Source organism: Ovis aries, chromosome 2, assembly GCF_016772045.2.
Source record: "Ovis aries strain OAR_USU_Benz2616 breed Rambouillet chromosome 2, ARS-UI_Ramb_v3.0, whole genome shotgun sequence".
Classification (NCBI taxonomy): Eukaryota; Metazoa; Chordata; class Mammalia; order Artiodactyla; family Bovidae; genus Ovis; species Ovis aries.
Window position 1 is genome coordinate 147,549,278 of NC_056055.1, and position 11,051 is coordinate 147,560,328.

Here is an 11,051-nt window from a genome sequence, read left to right on the forward strand (position 1 = left end):
TTTAGGATGGACTGGTTGGATCTCCATGCAGTCCAATGGATTCTCAAGAGTCTTCTCCAACGCCACAGTTCAAAAACATCAGTTCTGCTCCGCTTTCTTTATAGTCCAACTCTCACATCCATACCTTTCCTTTTAAGCAGTAAGCATCTTTTAATTTCATGGCTGCAATCACCATCTTCAGTGATTTTGGAGCCCAGAAAAATAAAGTTAGCCACTGTTTCCACTGTTTCCCCATCTATTTGCTGTGAAGTGTGGGACCAGATGCCATGATCTTAGTTTTCTGAATGTTGAGCTTTAAGCCAACTTTCTCACTCTCCTCTTTCACTTTCATCAAGAGGCTCTTTAGTTCTTCAACACTTTCTGCCATTAGGGTGGTGTCGTCTGCATATCTGAGGTTATCGATATTTCTGCAATCTTGATTCCAGCTTGTGCTTCATGCAGCCCAGCGTTTCTCATGAGGTACTTTGCATATAAGTTAAATAAGCAGGGTGACAATATACAGCCTTGATGTACTCCTTTTCCTATTTGGAACCAGTCTGTTGTTCCATGTCCAGTTCTAACATGGAGGTCTCCCATATAGCATCTCATAAGGACTAAAACCAACCTGTTCCTTAGGGCCAATATGGGTGCAGAGGAGAGCTATTGGGCAAGTTTCCTTCCATCCCAGGGAGGTCTTTAAATGATGTCCCATTGTCACTTTTTAATGACCTGGGCAGACCAAATCTCAGAATGATTTCATGGAGCGGTTTTTTTTTACCACCACCTCAGCCTTCTCCGTCTGGATGGGAAAGCCTTCAATCCATCCTGTGAATGTATCTATCATGAATAATAGGTATTTATACCCTTGAGAAACTGGCATCTGGGTGAAGTCCATCTGCCAGTCTTCTCCTGGGTGGGCCAGCTGGGGTCTTCGAGCTCCTTGGGGGTTGTTTAATTGGCAAGTGGGACAAGAGGAGACCACTTGCCTTATAGTCGTTTGGAGGCCTGTTCCTCTGAAGGACCTTTCTAGTAATCTTTGGAGGGCCTTTTCCCTTAAATGAGTGGTGACATATAAGGAGTTAACCAACTTCCATTGGACATTCCCAGGCAGAAAAAGGAGTCTGTCCTTTTGGAACCACCCCATATGATCTTCTTGAAAGCCCTCACTCTTAGCTTTAAGAGTCTCATCTTCAGTATATGATGGAGTTTCTGGCAAATTAGTCTGTGGAACTAAGGTGGCAACCCCTATTGGGTCATTGTTCTGTAATGCTGCTCTCTTAGCTGCCTGATCAGTTGCTTGGTTCCCTCGTGCCACTTCAGTGCTCCCTTTTTGGTGTCCTTTACTCCGGGAGTTGGTGATGGACAGGGAGGCCTGGCATGCTGTGGTTCATGGGGTTGCAAAGAGTTGGACACAACTGAGTGACTGAACTGAACTGAACTGAACAGTGGGAAACTGAAACCTCAGCGCGCAGATGGACTGCCTCCAAGAGTCTAAGAATTTGATCACCATATTTGATTGGGGACCCTCGGGTGGTCAGGTGGTCCTTTTCTTTCCAAATAGCAGCATGTGCATGTAGCACCAGAAAGGCATACTTGGAGTCAGTGTAAATGGCTATTCTTTTTCCTTTTCCCAGCTCTAAAGCTCGAGTCAGGGCTATGAGCTCAGCTAATTGGGCTGAAGTACTTGGTGGCAGAAGCTTAGCCTCTAATGTCTCAAAATTGGAGACTACTGCACATCCGGCTCTTCTTTTACCATCCAAGACAAAGCTGCTTCCATCAGTGTACCAGATTTCCTCAGGATTGGTCAAAGGATCTTCCGACAATCCCCCTCAGGGTTTTGTCCAGTGGGCCAAGATTTCTAGGCAACAGTGAAAGGGGAGAGAGCCTTTGGGGATAGAAAGGAGGGTGGCTGGGTTAAGAACCTCACAAGGGGATATAGTGAGGCCTGGATTTTCCATCAACACTACTTGATATCTGAGAATTCTTTTATTAGGTATCCATAAATGGCCTCTCCCATTTAGGAGTTGTTTCACTTGGTGGTTGGTAAAAATAATTAGTTTACCCCCAAAAGAGTGTTTTAAAGCATATTCTATCAAGACTGCAATAGCTGCAAGGTTCCAAAGGCAGGGAGAGATTTCTTCCCAATAAGGGAGGAGGACAGTCAGGGACCACTAGAAACTGGTGGGAAAATATTTGTCCATCTCAGCAACAAAGTGCTCAGGTGAATTTTTTTGTAACTGTTTTTCCTGTAGCACTCAAAATGGTACAAATTTAGGAGGAGAAGCCTTTAGAGTAGGAGATCAAGACAGACTGGGTAGCCCCCGTGTCAATCCAAGAAATTCTCAAACCTACCTGCCATATCCAGTTGCACTCTTGGCTCCAGCCCCGTGATGGTTATCTGTGACAGGCGAGCTGGCTGGAGCAGGCCCACTTCAGTCCTGTTGAACCATCGTTAGAGAAGGCTTGGTGCTTAACCTTGAGACTTTTGAGTCCTGAGGGCAGAGTGCCACCCAATGTCCCAGTTGATGGCATTTGTAGCAAGCCATTTTAGGAGACTTGTCATGGTTTGGAGGCTCTTTGGCCCAATGTTTCACCTGTCTACAGATTATACATTTGCCTTGCGCCTTGTCCTTCAAGGACTCAGGGTTGCCATAGGCTTCCCTGGAGGGAGACCACCATCTGGGTATGCCTTGTCTCTTTCCTTTTCTCCCTCTCCTGGGCCTTGGCTTCCTTCTCCTGCTCTGTTATAAAAGGTATTGGTGGCTGTCTGGACCATCTCATCTAAAGAGGCAGTAGGGTCCTGCTGCTGTAGCTTTTGTAACTTTATTCTGATATCTGATGCACACTGGGACAGGAATTTGTCCTTTAAAATCACCTGTCCCTCATAAGAGTCTAAGTCCAGATTGGTAAACTGTTGGAGGGCCTCTTTTAGTCTTTCTAGAAAGGCAATGGGGTCTCGTTGGGCTCCTGAGTTATTGCTGAGAGTGAGCACAGTCCTACAAGGCTGTGGGACTTCTATTTTCATGGGTGGACTTCTTAGGGGTGAGTCTTTCTGAAGCTTATCCTACCCAATACTGTTGCAACCTGAGAGCCAGGCGTCCCCGGGTCAGGGTGCAGATCCCCAGGCAGGCTGAGGCTTGACAGCCTCCTGGTGATCAAATCCCCAGGCAGGTCGAGGCAGATCGGCCCCCCAAGAATTGGGTCCCTGGGCAGATTGAGGCATGATGACCTCCTGGGACCCCTGGACTGGTGGAACCCCGAGCAGGTTGAGGCATGACAACCTTTCAAGGACCAGATCCCTAGGAGGTCAAGGCAGGTTGACTCCTGGGACCCCAGGACTGGAGTTGGGTATCCCCAAAGTCTCCAGCATGACCAATGCTGGGTAGGACTAAAGGGTTGAAATTTTAACTCATTGCCAGTTTGTTCACCACGGATGGGAATAGATACCCTGATGTAAAGCAGTCCAAGCCTGTGCCCTGAGACGGCAACCAGTGAGACAGTCATCAGCCTTGTCCTCTTACTGCTCTAAGGGATTGTAAGTCACTGATTTCTTCCCCTAGTCCTCCTTAAGAGCAGGTTAGGGTGTCTCCAATAGTAAACATCTCATTGTCATAGACCCACTTTAGGTAATAACAGAAGTAATGAAAAAGGAGTGGGTTATCTGGCCTTGTTAGGGGCATTCAGTTCAGTCGCTCAGTCATGTCTGACTCTTTGCAACCCCATGAATCGCAGCATGCCAGGCCTCCCTGTCCATCACCAACTCCTGGAGTTCACTCAGACTCACGTCCATCGAGTCAGTGATGCCATCCAGCCATCTCATCCTCTGTCGTCCCCTTCTCCTCCTGCCCCCAATCCCTCCCAGCATCAGAGTCTTTTCCAATGAGCCAACTCTTTGCATGAAGTGACCAAAGTACTGGAGTTTTAGCTTTAGCACTTATTGTATTTCTTTAAGATCACACAGAAGTTGTCATTTCTACATTTTTGAAGATTAAATCTTAAGGGAAATCAGCAAAGAATCTCTTATTTCTTGTAAATTTAACTCATGGAAGAACCACATGATCGAGACAGAACCACAATAGACCATTTTAACCCACACTTACCCAGTCTCACAGATGGTCTGCTTCACAGAAAGTTACCTCCTATGACTAAGGAGAAATAAAATGTTGGAGGGACTAAAAAGTAAATTCTGTGGTTTTTGGATTAATTAAATTCAATCTAACAATATCTTTGAATCTTTTGATTAAGACCTGAGCGAATATGAAATTAACCAATCAGAGCTCTTCAGAATATAAGAGGACAAAAGAAGGCTATGACTTTCTTAAGATATTTTTAAAACTCCAGCTGACTCTATTTAAAGTATTGCTCTCTTCTAGAATATTTTGGAAATTATACAAGAAATCAAATGCATAGAATAGCTAAACATACTACCACAACATATGTAGACTGTTTATGAAGTATCAGCAAATACTAGGTTTTTTCAACAATGTTTTCCAGTATGTTTTCAATAAAGAGATATTATTTTTACTGCAAAGTTTTAAAATACATGTTTCAAGTAACATAAAACTTAATATGCACTGTAACTGAACTCAAACTTTGACGCATTCAAAAGCCATTGTAATCATTGTAACACTTTGATTGTTGATGAACAGTTTAATATTTTAAGGTCATTTACAGACTATCCTCATGACAGGCAGATATTATGTCAGATGCCTGAGTTTCTGTCCCGATATAGTCTTCAATTACTTGGGTAACTGAGCAACCTCATTTCACAGAGCCTGTGTTTGCTTTCTTAAAAAATCAGAGGTTGTATTAAGTGGTATCGAAGTTTCCTTATAACTCTAGCATTCTCATTGTTCATGCTTCTGGCTCCCTGGCTGCTCTCATATGGAGACCTTGTTTAGTGATTTGTGGTATTACTGTCACGCAAGTGTATGTTCCTCGATTCTTTGTCTTGTCACAACAAAGATTTGGAGTGACGGACATTAAAGCCCCCTGGGCGTGTCACCGCTCTCAGGTCTTGGATAGACCGTGTTATAGCTCTCAGGTGTCTAATGGACCGTGTTATAGCTCTGAGACAAATCAGTGTTACAGCTCTATTTTATTTAGAAGATAGCAGGAAAATCCATCTTTGAGGCATGAGGGCACGTTGATCTAAAGAGATGAGAAGAGCACCCCAGTGCGCGGGAGAGAGAGAGAGAGAGCTGGCTCTGGCTCCTCTATTTATATGTTTATCTCTCCCTGGGCCTGTCCTATGTAAATTGGGCCAGCCAGTAGTGTTGTTTGTTTTACCTGAGGTCCTCACTCCAGTACTCGGTCCTCGGACCTTCTTTTGTTTCATTTTTGCGGGCTTTTCCCTTCCTTGTCTGTGGCCACCACCATTTTGGACTCCTTTTCCCTGTTCTACCTACCTAACATTACCAACCATGGACTAGGGCTTCCTAGGTGGCTCAGATGATGAAGAATCTGCCTGCAATGTAGGAGACCCAGATTTTGACCCCTGGGTTAGGAAGATACCATGGAGAAGGGAATGACAACCCACTCCAGTATTCTTGCCTGGAGAATTCCACGGACAAAGGAGCCTGGTGGGCTATATAGTCCATGAGATCACAAGAGTGAAATACAACTGAGTGATTAACACTTTAACAACTGCAGGCTAGATATCTACCACATACATTACATTACACTTTTGAAGGTAGCTCTTGTTTGCCGAAGGGCATTGCAGAGGTCTCACTAAACAGGTTCACAGGCTGGAGTCATGCGTCTCAAGGCAGGGTTGAGAGGTCTGAAAGGGTCTGCAAATTTTAGAACAAGCAGCATTTCCAAGCCAATAGATCACTGGTCAACCTTGGGGATAAGAACTGTAAAGACTTACTACCAAAAGTTTGAGATCGTTTCAGTGAAATCTCATGAAATTAAGTTACAGTAACTTATAGTTTATACAGTTATTTTTTTTTGTAAGGCATTGAGAAAACACATAAATGGATGAGAAATGGTTTTCCACGGATGATTAGTGCATGTCACAAGCAACTGTTGAAAATGAAAAACACTATAAGAGAGGTGAATATTTTCCTCTCTGTAATTTAATAGTCTCTATATCAGAGTGTTGTGCCTTAGGGAAAGGAAGGCTTCTGACATTGTTTTCAAATGTTTGAACCTAAAGGCAAAGAGGATTCAATGTTTTTCATTGTTGTTGTTGCTTTTAAGATGTAAGAATCTTGAACACGTTTATGTGCTAATAGAAAAGGACAAGAGGAAGTGAGAAAATTAGCAATGTTCAGCTCAAAAGTAAATTGTTTATTGGGTATTAATGATATATTCTACAAAATGTTCTTGCTACAGAATTTTCTAGTCACCCTGATCCTTTTTCACCCTGATGCCTTTGCACAAAAATAGAAGCCCTTCCGGAAGTGGAAATGGCAACCAGCTCCAGTGTCTTTGTCTGGAAAATCCCATGGACAGAGAAGCCTGGCAAGCTACAGTCTATGGGATCCCAAAGAGTCAGACACAACTGAGGCGACTTAGCAGGCAGGCAGGCAGAATCCCTTCCTTGCCATCTCTTCAGCAGACATCCTTCACATTTTTCAAAGACAAAATCTGTGTGTCACTTCCCAGTATTTAGCACAGTTCACGTTTTCAAAATTAGAATGGAGAGCACACCCAGGGAAAGTAATGTTCATGCACCCTGAGCATAACAAAGTGTTCATTTCCAAAATCTGGTAAACAATTTCATGAGTCATAGCAACAAAGAAAAAACAAGAAAATTATTTTATTTTCTTCTAAGAGTTAGGAAGTTAATTTGAAGTGACTGTAAGTTTGTTTGCTGTTTGTGAATTTATCCTTAATTAGTTCTACTAGACATACAATTTTACATCTTTGTTTTAATAGCAGAGTACGGAGTGAGACAAACTTGGGTGTGGATCCTCACTAGCTTTGTGACTTGAGCAAGTCACTTAACATCTCTGAGACTATAGGAAATTAATCCCAATCTTGAGGAACTGTCAGGAGAATTTGGATATTGCATAAAACATACCTATTAAGTGCTAAATGCATTTGGTTTCTTGTATAATCTCCGAATATATATGTATATATTTCCAAATAGTATATGTATAGAATATATTAGTAAGAGTTTTCAGAAAAGCAGAAGCAGTGGTAGAAGCACAGCTGTGGATATAGCATAATGAGTAAATTTGAGACCTATGTTTGATTATGAGTATTATAAACATTCAATATTTATCTAGAGGGCTTTTTTTAAGAAGTAAGGGGCTCAGTGGTGAAGAATCCATCTGCTAGTGCAGGAGATGCTGGTTTGATCCCTGGGTTGGGAAGATCCCCTGGATAAGGAAATGGCAACCCAATCCAGTATTCCTCCCTGGAAAATGCCACGGACAGAGGAGACTGGCAGGATACAGTCGTCTATGGGATCACAAAAGAGTTGGACAGGATGTAGTAACTAAACAACAATATTAGTTATAATGACACATGATTGCTATGAATATGCTATTCAGTGTAGTTTGAGGAAGGATTTAATGGCCAAATCTTCTATAGATGCAACAACACAAAGACAGGTATCAATCACAAAGATAGAAAAATATAAAGATCAACACTTTTTTAAGCGACTATAGGAGTTAAGTAGGTCTAGCATATAAATAACAATTATAATTAGAGCCTGTCTTCATCTTCAAGGAGACTATAATAATGGAAGCAACCTAATGTATAAAAATACTATACATATATACGGAGAAGGCAATGGCACCCCACTCCAGCACTCTTGCCTGGAAAATCCCATGGACGGAGGAGCCTGGTGGGCCGCAGTCCCTGGGGTTGCTAAGAGTTGGACACGACTGAGTGACTTCACTTTCACTTTTCACTTTCATGCATTGGAGAAGGAAATGACAACCCACTCCAGTGTTCTTGCCTGGAGAATCCCAGGGACGGGGGAGCCTGGTGGGTTGTTGTCTGTGGGGTAGGGCAGAGTCGGACACGACTGAAGCGACTTAGCAGCAGCAGCAGCAGTATTCCATTATGTGTGAGTATACGTACATACACACACACATATATATGTATGTATATATGTATGCTGCTGCTGCTAAGTCGCTTCAGTCATGTCCGACTCTGCGCGACCCCATAGGTGGCAGCCCACCAGGCTCCGCCGTCCCTGGTAATCTCCAGGTAAGAGTGCTAGAGTGGGGTGCCATTGCCTTCTCCAATTCAACCATAAAAAAGAATGAAATATTGTCATTTGCAGCAACATGGATGGACTTAGAGAGCATTATACTAAGTAAAATAAGTCAGACCAGAAGATGACATATATTGTATAATAGCACTTTTATGTGGAATATAAAAAATACAACAAACAAAGGCATATAACAAAGAAGAATCAGACTCATGCCATAGAGAACAAACTAGGGTTTACAGCAGTGGGGAGAGGGGAGCAGTATATACAGGTTAGGGAGTGGAAAGTACCAACTTTTGGTTAAGATAGGCTCAAGGATATATTGTACAGCACAGGAATATTAGCCAATATTTTGTAATAACAGTAAATGGAAAATGACCTTTTAAACTGAATATACATTTAAAAATAATAATATAATTTGATACTGAGCAGGCCAGCAATTGCATGAAAAAATGAGAGCAAGCGAGAGAAGGATTTTTATTGAAGCAATGAACAGTAATTTTTGTCTAGCACAAATTGTAATTGTTTTTTTTTTTTTGAGGGGGAGGTTCTCTAAACATTTTTTTCAGGTCATAAATTATAAAATATAAAATATATATGGAAAGCATTGCAGATATTCTTTATAATTTTTAGATATTTTCTACATAGAGTATTACCAAGTCTCTCTATATAGGAAATTAGTCATTCCATAAGCATCTTGTTTGAGGATGACATCAGATAGTGCTGAGCTCTATTAGTTTATAATTTAAAATCCAAATTAAAGGCTACATTCTGGGTGAGAAGAGAAACAGACTGTTCATAGGAAGTAATATTTAGCTATGCAGTTGTTAGAATATATTTAAAGCACTATTTAACTTGAATATACGTAATGAAATATATAAGGTTTTGCACACTAATTTCAAAACTGGACATTAAGACACAGATGAAAGAAATTTAAATGTTTGACTCAGTTATATATGTAAACTAATAATGAACCAAAGATGAGCCTTTTTTCAACTTAAATATATCCTTCAAACTCTGCCTTTTGCTGTTTTTAATGAGCACTTGTATTTTATTTTACATACACAGGGTCACTGGACTGTTGGATGGTTAAATCCATTGGCCATTAAATCCTTCCTCAAAGAGATTCATTCTGAATCTCTTAATGAGCATGAAAATGATTTTAATTCAATAAGTTATAAGGATTTGTGTAACACTAAAATGACCTGAACATCTGAATTAGTGTTGCCCACCTGAGATTTATATCAATTCACTACCATACTGACATTTCTACTACTAAATTTACTTTTTTCCTTAGCATTTGATCCAGATTTATAATTTCATGACTTGACTTTGTACAATTCATGCCTAAATAACCTGTTAAGTTCAAAACTGCAACTTCATGTGACTTTCAAAGCATTTATTACATTTGACAAATGAATCTTAAATCTTTCTCTAAAACACTGATGTTTCTTGTGTTTAATTAGACTAAATGGTTTTTCCTGTTTTGAAAACCACTAACATCTTGGGGAAAGATCCTTTAAGGTTCTCCAAATTTTGTAGTAAACAACTTAGTTTAGTATTTTATTCTATCACTTGTTTAGAGATAAAACATAGAACTCAAATAACTGTAAGAAACAAACAAAAATAATGTTTCATTCCAAGGAAAATGGTGTGTTACAAGCAGGAGAGTAAAAAGAAGAGAAAATGAAGGTAAAAATGGAGTAGAAACTAAATGAATGAAACAATAGAGACAGAAGCAAAGAAGATAAAAAGACACCCACACTAAAACACATAGACAAAGAAATGATAAAGGAAGAAGGAAAAATGAATTTACCGAGAGATATGTGTAGTTTGAATAAATGGCCAATTCTTGTTTTTATCTACTAATCAAATATTTTTAAGTCCTACTATTTGTCTTGTTGTTGTTCAGTTGCTAAGTCATGTCCTACTCTTTGTGACCCCATGGAATGCAGCACTCCAGGCTCATCTATCTTCCAATATCTCCTAGATTTTGCTCAAATTTGTGTCCATTGAGTCAGTGATGCTATCTAACTATCTCATCCTTTGTTGCTCTCTTCTCTTTTTGCCTTCACTCTTTCCCAGCATCAATGAGTCAGTTCTTTGCATCAGGTAGCCAAAGTATTGGAGTTTGAGCTTCAGCATCAGTTCTTCCAGTGAATTTTCTGGGTTAATTTCCTTTAGGACTGACTGATTTGATCTCCCTGCAGTCCAAGGGACTCTCAAGAGTCTTCTCCAGCACCACAGTTCAAAAATATCAGTTATTTGGCCCTCAGCCTTCTATATGGCCCAACTCTCACATCTGTGCATGACCACTAGAAAACCTGCAGCTTTGACTATACAGACCTTTGTTAACAAAGTGATGTCTCTGCTTTTTAATATGTTGTTTAGGTTTGTCATAGCTTTCCTTTCCAGGACCAAGTGTCTTTGAATTTCATGGGTGCAGTCACTGTCCACAGTGATTTTGGAGCCCAAGAAAGTGAAATCTGTCACTGTTTCCACTTTCCCCCTTCTGTTTGCCATGAAGTGGTAGAAATAGATGCCATGATCTTAGTTGCTTTTTATAAAATTGAGCTTTAAGCCAGCTTTTTCACTCTCCTCTTTCACCCTCATTAAGAGGCTCTCTAGTTCCCTGAAAAAGTAGGGAAAACCAGTAGGCCATTCAGTTATGACCTAAATCAAATCCCATATGATTATACAGTGGAGATGATGAATAGATTCAGGGGATTAGATCTGGTATACAGAGTGACTGAAGAACTATGGATGGAGGTTTGTAACTTTGTACAGGAAGCAGTGACCAAAAACATCCCAAAGAAAAATAATTGCAAGAAAGCAAAGTGGTTGTCTGAGGAACCTTTACAAATAGCTAAGGGAAGAAGAGAAATGAAAGGCAAGGGAG